General features: G+C 42.3%; 1 pseudogene; it reads left to right on the plus strand.

The window, feature by feature from the left end:
* Positions 1-5,801, plus strand: part of LOC102844619 — an 8,247-nt pseudogene extending 2,446 nt beyond the window's left edge.
* Positions 5,802-10,577: the final 4,776 nt, after the last annotated feature.

The raw sequence follows: 10,577 nt of genomic DNA on the forward strand, positions 1-10,577 counted from the left end.
AATAAAATAAAAATTTTAAAAAAATATTTAAAAAAGGAACAAATACTGCATGGTGCCACTGTTGTAAAACAGGACTGACCTCGGGGTTGGGGGGAGACTGAGAAAGATGGGTTAAATAATGTATACTGCATTGAAACAGATGAGGGAGAAAACTGTTTAAGAGGGATGTGTGATCAGGTATTTTTGTCATGACAGGAGTCCAGAGCGAAGGCTGCATAGTGGAGTGAACCTGCGGGGGAGGGATTGTAAAACAATGAAATAACTTTTCTTTTACTTCTTCAAGAGGGTAGTGTACTAGGGAGGAGGGTTGGGAGGGGAAAAACATGCAAAAATGAGTGAATGGAAATTCAAAGTCTCTGTAAATTTTCATTGAAATTAATAATAATTTTAAAAAAAGAAAGTGAGAGTGAAGGAAAATGTGCAAGAATGAATGAATGAAAATCCAACTTTTCTGTAACCTTTCATCAAAATCACAACTAAATGCATGACAACAGTCCTGAGTAAGAAGTGCATAGCAAAGTGGACTGGGAGGGTGGAGGGAAGCAGGAAATTGTGCAACAAAGAATCTTTTTAAAAAGAAAAGTGAACCAGGGGGGTAGGGAGGAAAATGTGTGAGAAAGTGCAACAATGAATTAAGGGAAATCCAAATTTTCTGTAAACTTTCATTAAATTATCAATAAAAATTTTAAAAAGTTTAAAAATCACAACTAAAATTAGAAAGTTTAAAAAAGAGAAGTGGTTTTGCCGCTGCATAATGAAGTAATCTTTTCCCAGGCTGTGATTTGATGTGATCAGCCCTTCTGCTGTAAGAGGATTAGGGTAGGACCACCCCATTTACTCAGGTCCGGCCCTTATCTGATTTCTCTGAGGTGTGTCCAGAATAATCTTTCACCTTAAAAGAGATAAAGAGAGAGAGAGAAACAAGTGGGGTGAGAGACATCCACTCTCACCAAGAAAGAAGAGCTAAGAGAGAAGTATGTTCCTGGGCTCTGAGGTCCCTGCACTGAAAGACCCAGAGACACATTGATTCCAAGACACATGAAACTCTCCAGAGTCTGGAAGACATGGATGCACCTCCAGCACCACAAGACAGTCTTCCCAAGAGCAGGTGTCCTGATTCGGACCTCTAGCCCCTAAACTGTGAGAATGTGATTCCCCCCCCCCCTTGTTGTGCACCATCGAACTGGATCTAACTGGCACAGGAGGAGATTGCCCTTCCTTCTGCAGTGGAGCATCTGGTGGATTCAAACCAAATGCCTTTGGGATTGCAGCACAGCTTCTGGCCACTAAGCCATGAGAGCGTCAAGAGCGTGCATTTCAATTGTTAAGTCATCTAAATTTCTGTTACAGAAATCCTAGATAACTGAGACAGGCAATTTCCTTAAATAACTGAACATTTTTTAAAAAGCTAACCATGTACTGAGACTATGACCCAGCGATTCGATTACCAGGCCTTGAACTGAGAGACATAAAAATGTACCCCCACACCACCAGATGCTCCACTGCAGAAGGAAGGACACTCTCCTCCTGTGCCTGTCGGATCTGATTTGACAGCACATAACAAGAAAAAAAAATGTATACCCACAAAGATTTGAACAAAAAACAACCACAGCTTGTCTCTCATAACTCAGAACTGGGAGGCGCCAGATATCCATCAATAGAGGAATAAACCAACAAACTGGGTATATTCACAAAATGGAATCGCCACCAAAAGGAACGAACTATTGAAACACATAAAATAAGCTCAAAACATGTGAATGAAAGAAGCCCAGTGTCAAGCCTACAGGAAATGACCCCACTGTGTGATTCCCAGAGCTGGGTGAGCTTCTCCACAGGGCAGAAAACTAGAATAACAAGGTGTGGGGTAAAGATTGAAGGAAACATACAGGAACTTGCCAAGTAATGTTCTCTATCTGGTTTGCTGATAGTTTGTGTTACCCAAACACAGGTCTCTGGGATCTCATTCAGACCATCAGGACCCCATAGGATTTTCTTGGCTGAATTCTCATTTCTCTAAACTCATTGAATGATGTACATAAGATTCATACACTTCACTTTATAGAGCTTTTACCTAAGTAAACAAACAAAGCAACAACAACAAAAAAAAACCCAAACCCTGAGGACAAGTACAAGTTAACATTATTAGGTGCCCTAAAGTCCAGTATGACTCTATGAACAGAGCTAAACCCTGTCCTATCCAGTGTCATTCTCACCAACCCCGACACTCACAAGCGCATTGCTGCAGTCAGTGTGTCAGTCCCTTGGTGTATCATTGAAGGGCTTCCTCTTTCACTGGCCCCTCCCCACCTTTCTGAGCATGATATCCTTCTCCAAAGAATAGCCTATCCTAGCAACAAGCCCAAAAAGTATGGGAGACGAAGCTTCACCATCTTTGCCTCCAAGGGGCACTCTGGCTGCACCCTCTCTAAAATATATTTGTTTGGCTTTTTTCCATGGGATATTCCTTACTCTTCTCCAACACCGCAGCTCAAATGCATCAACGCTTTTTCTGTCATCCTTGGTCATTGTACAGCTCTCAGGTGTACAGAAAGTGATTAAAAAGACCATAGCTTAAATCTGGCACACTTTAGTCTTCAGACTGACATCATTGTCCTTCAGTATTTTGGAGAGGTCCCTGACTGCAGACTTTCTAAGTACAGTGTGTTTCCTGATCTCGTGATTGCTTGTACCAAGGGTGTTGATTGTTGATCCAGGCAAGATGAAATTGTTGACAGCTTCAGTCCTTTCTCCATCTGTTATGATTGTCTACTGGTCCAGTGGTGAAGATTTTTGTCTTCTTGAGGTTAATATGTAATCCATATTTAGGCTGAAGTCCTTAGTTACAGTCCAAGCTAATAATGTTGTTGTTGTTATGTGCCTTCGAGTCGCCTGTGACTCATAGCAACTCTATGTACAACAGCCCTAAACTCTGCCCTATCCTGTGCCATTGTCACCATCTCTGACACACCTTCCTCATTACCTCAGTCACTGAATGAATCCATCTCATCGAGGGTCTTCCTCTCCTGTGCTGTCTGTCCACTGTCCAAGCATGACAACCCTCACCATGGACTGGCCCCTCCTTGCAACATGTCCAAAGTATGTCAGACGAAGCCTCAGAATCCTTGCCTCCAAGGAGCAGCCTGGCTTCACCCTCTCCAGGAAAACCTGTTTGTTTTCCTAGCAGTCCATGGTATATTCAATACTCTTCTCCAACACCACAGCTCAAAGGCATCAATTCTCCTTTTATCCCTAGTCAGTGTCCAGCTCTCTGATACATAGCAAGTGATTGCAAAGACCATGGCATGTACCAGGCGCACCTTAGTCTTCAGACTGACATCTTTGCACTTCAGCACTTTAGAGAGGTCTCTAACCACAGATTTTCCCGTTGCAATATGTCTTTTAATTTCCTGGCTGCTGATACCAAGAGTGTTGACTGTGGAGTCAAGCAGACTAAAGTTGTGAGCAATCTCGATCTCTTCACCATCCATCCTGATGCTGCCAATCGGCCCAGTGGTGAGAATCTTTGTTTTCTTGACATTGAGCCTCAATCCATACTGAAGACTGCAGTCCCTGACCTTCCACAGCAAGTGCTTCAGGTCCTTCTCAGTTTGAGCAAGCAAGGTTGTGTCATCCCCATAACACAGATTGTTGATGATTCTTCCTCCAATCCTGATGCCACATTTCTCCTCATAGAGCCCAGCCTCCTGGATAACCTGTTCTGCATGAAGATTAAATAGGTATGGAGTCAATACAGCTCTAGCGTACAGTCTTCCCAATTTTGAACTATGCAATGTTTCCTTGCTCTGTTCTGCCAACGACTGCCTCCTGGTCCAAGTATAGGTTTCACATTAGCACAGTCACACAGCATAAGAAATTGGCAACATCTTGAAGAATTTGGAATCACAGAAACCCACAAAGCTTGAGATAAAAGCTATCAGATCACGGGGTGTATAGCAGGAGATAGGTGTTGAAGGGAGTAGGTGGGAGTGGAAGGGAGTAGCAGGGAAAATGGGTGGGTCAAGAGACTCGTGTCAAGGGCAGGGACAAAACTAAAACTTCTGGCTAATTCTACAATTGGGAAAGATCTTTCATCTACATTGTTCTGTAAAATGTTTGTCTGTCAGATGTTATTGTTGTTGATTGCCGTCAAGTCAAGGTCAACTCATACTATGAACAAAAGACCTAATGACTTTCTATAGCTATCATTGTTTCTCTAAGTTCATAAAGTTTCCAGAGGCAATTGGTTTAGGAAGTGGATGCCACTCCTGCTTCCAAACCTGTTTTACAACTGGGAGCTCCACTAACTACTGTACGTAATGGGAAACCAGTATGGTATTTGATATCCACATGGCAACAAGGTTCAGCATCACAGCAACCCAGGTTACCTGATATGTCACATTGACAAAGAGTGATGTGCAAAGTGGAAAAATGTTCCTCCAGATATAACAGCTCTAGTCTCATTTAGCAGTGGTTAAGTGTTGTCAACTCGAATATGACTCAGAGTAAGCTCTGTACAAAAGACTTGCACTCTGTTCTCTAGTTAACATCATTTCTGGACATATATAAGACAGAACTTTGTAGAGTTTCCAGAGGCATCTAGTATAGGAAGTGGATGTCACTCCTGCTTCCCAACATGAATCAATCTGGAAGCTCATCCAAACATTGTATGTATTGGGTAACCATTACGGTATTTGACAAGACTATGGAACAATGTTCAGCATCACAGCAATTCCAAGTTGTTCAGTACAGAAAATAGACAAATGATTGCTGTGTCTTTTAAAGAATATTAATTCTAAAATGAACAAATTAACACACAACAAACATGGCCCCAGAAACTTCCCTTACATGACTGCCATCAAGACGAGACCGTCATCAAGAAGTGACTGCCATCAAGACTCTAGCCAGCCAGCCAATTCCCAAGTAGAGGGAGACTCCAAGGTCCCAGGCCCCAGGCCAGCCCACAGATCCATCTTCCCTTACATGACTGCCGTCAAGACGAGACCGCCACTGAGATGCCAGCCAGCCAGCCAACTCCCAAAGTGAAGTAAATTACGAGGTCCAAAATCTCTGTGGTTGGCTCAGACTCACGGCAACTCCATGCAAGAGCAGAAAATAGCACAATCTTGAGCTATCATCACACATTAGTATGACAACTAATGCTTTTATTTTTAATAGCTACTGTTGAAAGTGAAGGGAGTGGAGATGAGGGGGAGGGGGGAAAGAAATTGTTTCATATAGGCATAAATAAATTTCCAGATATTTCACTTCAGAATTTATACTTGTCACTCACACATTTCAATAAAACATAAAAAGCATTCCTAAATTAGACATAATGACGACAACCAGGATCTGGGTCTTGCAGGCTCCTGCCTGGCACGGTTCAGCACTATGCTTTTCCTGTACTGCAATCCTGGTGATATCTGCTACCATGCTAGCCAGAACGATAAATCCTGCTGGCTCTCCGCCACTGCCCCACTGCCCATGACGCCTGTGGCTGAAGATGACCCGCCGCGGTGACAGTCACAGTCAGGATGTCTCCATTCCCCACGGCCCTGCCGGCCGGCGCAGTTTGTGGATCATGCACACGGCCGCAGGGATGAAGGTGGTGGACAGTCGCTGGTGTCCCCGGGCAGCTGTCTGGAGGACTTCCGGGCCACGCCTGTCATCGAATGCCGTTCCTATGGGACAAGCACAGCTTTTGGCTCACCACCATCCCCGAGCAGAACTTCCAGGGCTCTCCTCAAAGCCGGCTCCTCTGGACGCGCATCAGCCGTTGCCAGGTGTGCATGAAGAACCTGTGATGGTGCTGCCGGAGGAACAGCGAACAAAAACCAGAAAATGATTTTTTGGCTAAGTCGACTCGTTTGGGGAAGGTCAATTTTGGTACTTATTCTTAACTTAATACCTTATATGCTGACCCAAAAAATTGATTCTATTTTTACTTCATTTTTAAAACAAAAGAGAGAAAGAATAAATACAATAAAGTCTACCAAAGAAACTGGGGGGGGGGGGATTAGAGATAGCGTATAAAAATAAAACTAATGTAATTAATTCATTATCTTTAAACGTCAAATTTTACTTTATAATCATCATTACAAATTTACAAACTTTTGTTTGAAGAAAATGATTAATCACTATTCTTCACACAAAATAGATATCCAACACAGAAATACACGTTACAGAATTCATATTACTTTTTGCTGTTGTGTAACATTGAGTTGGAACGAACCCATACCTGGACCTTCAGGATGTTTCAGAGTCTGTACATCATACGGGAGGGGTTTGCCCATCTTTCTCCCACAGAGCATTTGGCAGATTTGAACCATGACTTCAGGTTGATAGCACAGCTTCTTACCAAGCACATTGTACTTTATGCCATCAGCTTAATCTAGCATTTCTCCCCTATCTTCCACATGCTAAAAATGTACACTCCTCTCTCTTTCCATCTTACAACACTGAAAAGTCCATGTTTATCATTCATTTAATCAAAACAACAAACCATTCAGCATGAAGGAATTACAATGCAAGTGTTCCTTAGAGGCAAGGAAGGTGAAATTACATTTCACATACTTTGGGCATATTGTCAGATAACAGTCCTTGGAAAAGCAGAGTCAGTGAGAGAGGAGGATTCTCAATGAGAGGGATTGTAAAGGGACGGCGACAATGGGTTTGAGCGTGGCCGAGACCATGAGGACGGTGTCAGACAGGGCAAGGTTTTGATCTGTCATTCACAGAGTCCATATGAGTAACTGTCAATTTGACAGCAACTAACAATATTCATTTAATAAACATGTACTGAATATTAAGATGTGTAGGCTGGACCCTATGAGGAGAAATGTGTCATCAGGATTGGAGAATTATATTGCATTATACAGATGACACAACCACGCTGGTTGAAACCAAGGATGACCTGAAGTGCCTTGCTACAGAAGGTCAAGGACTGCAGCCTTAAATATGGACTGAAGCTCAACATCAAGAAAACGGATTCTTGAGGGAGCTCTGATGTCCTAGTGGCAAGAAACTGCACTGTAATCCCGAAGGCACACAATTCTAATCCACAGATGCTCTGCTGGAGAAGGTGGGGCAATCTCCTCCTGTGCCAACTGGATCCAATTTGACGGTACACAACAAGGGGAAAAAAAGAAAACAAAGCAAAAATTCTCATCACTGGGCCAATTGGCAGCATCATGATAGACAGTGAAGAGATTTGAGATTGTTAACAATTTCCATTTGTTTGGCTCCACAAGAAAACCTCTTGGTACCAGCGGTCAAGAAATTAAAAGACAAATTGAATTTGGAAAGTCTGCTGTCAGAGACCCCTCCAGAATATTGAAGAGCAATGATGTCAGTCTGGAGACTAAGGTGCGCCTGATCTATGGTCTGTCAGATACTTTTCTAAATCTGAGCATTCCTATTAAGACAGACTAGGAAGAAGGATTGGCCATCCACTTCCAAAATAGTAGGTCTTAAAAAACCCTATGTAAGATAGAACACACTTAGACTAGTAGACAGGGCAACATATGTGGAACTTTAAAGTATGGAAATATTAAGGAGGAGGAACAGTTGTAAGCAGACAATAATGGTTGGAACATGGAATGTGAGAACTATGAATGTAGGAAAATTAGACATTGTTAAGGAAGAAATGGAACGCATAAATATTGACAGACTATGTATTGGCGAGATGAAATGGCCTGGCATGGGACATTTTGAATCAGACGATCATATGATCTATTTATTATGCTGGAGACGAAAAGGTGAGGAAAAATGGGGTTGCTTTCATAGTCAAAAACGTCATTTCTAGATGTGTCTTGAAATATAATATTGTGAGTGACAGGATACTATCCATACACATACAAGGAAGTCGGGTGAATACTACTATCATTCAAATATATGCACCAACAACCATAGCCAAAGAAGAGGAAATAGATGATTTCTACCAACTTCTGCAATCAGATATCGATTGAACATGCAATCAAGATGCATTATTAATAGTGAATGAAAACCCAAAATCTCTGTAAATGATCACTAAAAATAATAAAATTTAATAATAATTAAAAAAAGATGCATTAATAGTGATGAGTGACTGGAATGCAAAAGTTGGGAACAGAGAAGAAGGATCAGTATCTGGAAGTTAATAATAGACACACCGAAATACTTAGGAGGACCAGTTAATTGTACATGTCCTAAAGTACTTACAAGTACTATTTAATGATACTTAGGAGCACTAGTTCCTGAAACATATTCTGAAGTACTTAGGGATGGATCCCTTGATATCTGAGGAAGCCTATGATGTAAGTGCCAGTGCTTTAACCCTTCATCACCAAGCTCTGGGTCAATTCAAGGCCGTCCACGGGATACTCAGTGCTCTTCTCCAACACCACAGCTCAAAGGTGTCCATTCTTCTGTTGTCTTTGTTCATTGTCCAGCTCTCAGCTGCATAGCAAGTGATTGTAAAAGACCATGACCTGAATCAGGTGCACCTTAGTCCTCAAACAGACATCACTGTGCAGACTTTCCAGTGCCCTGTTTCCTGATTTTCTGTTATAATCAAAGATGTTAATCCTAGATCTAAGTAAGATTAAATCACTGACAATTTTAATCTTTTCTCTATCATGATGTTGCTTATTGGTCCAGTGGTGATGATATTTGTATTCTTAATGATGAGATATAATCATACTGAAGGCTGTAGTTTTTGATCTTATGCAGCAAGTGCTTCAAGTCCTCCTCAATTTCAGCAAGCAAGGTTGTGTCATCTGCATAACACAGGCTGTTAATGAATCTTCCTCTGGTTCTGCTCTCAAATTCTTCTTCATAGATTGCAGCTTCTTAAGTTATTTGCTTAGCATACAGATTAAGTAGGTATGGGGAAAGGATACAATCCTGGCACACACCTTTCCTGATTTTAAACCACGCTGTTTAGAGGCATGTTGGTTAGAGGAACTATTCCTTGGAAAGAAACATCGTGCTTGGAAAGATGGAGGGTCCTTGAAAAGTGGAAGAGAGTAAGACCACTGATGAGAGAGATTGACACAGTGACAGCAGCAATGGGTTCAAGTGTGGGAGAGTTGATGAAGATGGCAGAGGACAGGTCAGGGTTCAGCTCTATTAACTAGGGTCACCATGCAACTAGACAATACTTAACAACAATAGTTTTGCTGTCCTATTGTGTTGACATGTTGTCCTGCTGTGGCTTTAAGGGTTTATTGTTCAAAATGGCTTTTTCAGTCATTGACTGACTTTTGCCATGTAGAAAGGCAGGAATACGCAGATAGGGTGTGTTAGCCTATCCACAAGGGGATTGGCTAGTCTCACCATTTAATTGCGTGGGTCCAGCAGCAGAATTTGAGAGTCTTACCACCAGCAAAGAAACAGGCATACAGTGCACACCTTTCACAGGTCAGAGATTCTTGCATTAGCCAGACTGACAGCAACAGTAGCCACAACCAAAGCAGAGGAGCAGAGACCTGACATGAGACGGAGCTGCCCTTGGACTTCTACTCCAAGGAGGAACCAGAGCAAGGGTCTTACCTAAGTTTGTTGGAAGACTGGGAATGGGAGAGCCATAATTGGCAGGACTGGCCTAGAGCCACGAAGCTCAAGGCTGAGGCACCTGTGAGCACATTTCAGAAGCTGTCCTGAGTGACTGTATTCTGCTATGAACCTGAACTGTAGCCTTTTGACTCCCCTAATATGATTCTGGGGAGCTCTGGTGGTCTAGTGCTAAGAAACCGCACTATAATCCCAAAGGCACATGGTTTGAACCCACTAGCTCTTCCACGGGAAAAGGATGAGCATCACTTCTCGACGTTTTGGCTAAGATCAAGTGGAAAAGGATGTGCAGTCTCCTCCTGGGCAATTAATTATCTCTGAACACCTGCCAGGGGTTCAGCTACAGTGGGTTCTGACTCGGTGGTACTTAATAACAATGTGTGGTCTGTGAGCTATTGTAACAGATTTTGGAACTTGTAAAGCGCAGAGCTAAAGTTGGAAAATCAAAAGGGCCAAACTCGTTCAGTATTTCTTAAGCTCAAGGAACTGAAGAACAAATTCAAACCTCGAGTTGCTATACTCAAGGATGCTGTAGGCAAAGTATTAAAAGATCCAGGAAGTACCAAACGAAGATGGAAAGAATATACTAAGTCATTGTATCGAAAGGAATTGGCAGACACAGAAGAATCTAATGAAGTAACATATGAGCAAGAGCCTATGGTGATGAAGGAAGAAGTTCAAGCTGCTTTGAAGGAAATAGCAAAAAATAAGGCCCCAGGGATAGATGTTATACCAATTGACATATTTCAGGCGACAAATGCTGCTCTGGATGTGCTCACCAAGTTGTGCCAAGAAATCTGGAGAACAACCGCTTGGCCAACTGACTGGAAGAGATCTATATTTGTTTCCATTCAAAAGAAGGGTGACCCAACAGAGTGTGGAAACTACAGACCAATATCATTGATTTCACATTCAAGCAAGATTCTACTGAAAATTATCCAAAAACGACTGGAACAGCACACCAGCAGAGAACTGCCAGAAGTCCAGGCTGGGTTTAGAAGGGGTCGTGGTACTAGGGATATTGTAGC

This window comes from Elephantulus edwardii, unplaced genomic scaffold (assembly GCF_000299155.1).
Source record: "Elephantulus edwardii isolate Elephantulus edwardi_28Jun2011 unplaced genomic scaffold, EleEdw1.0 scaffold00064, whole genome shotgun sequence".
NCBI classification, from domain to species: Eukaryota; Metazoa; Chordata; class Mammalia; order Macroscelidea; family Macroscelididae; genus Elephantulus; species Elephantulus edwardii.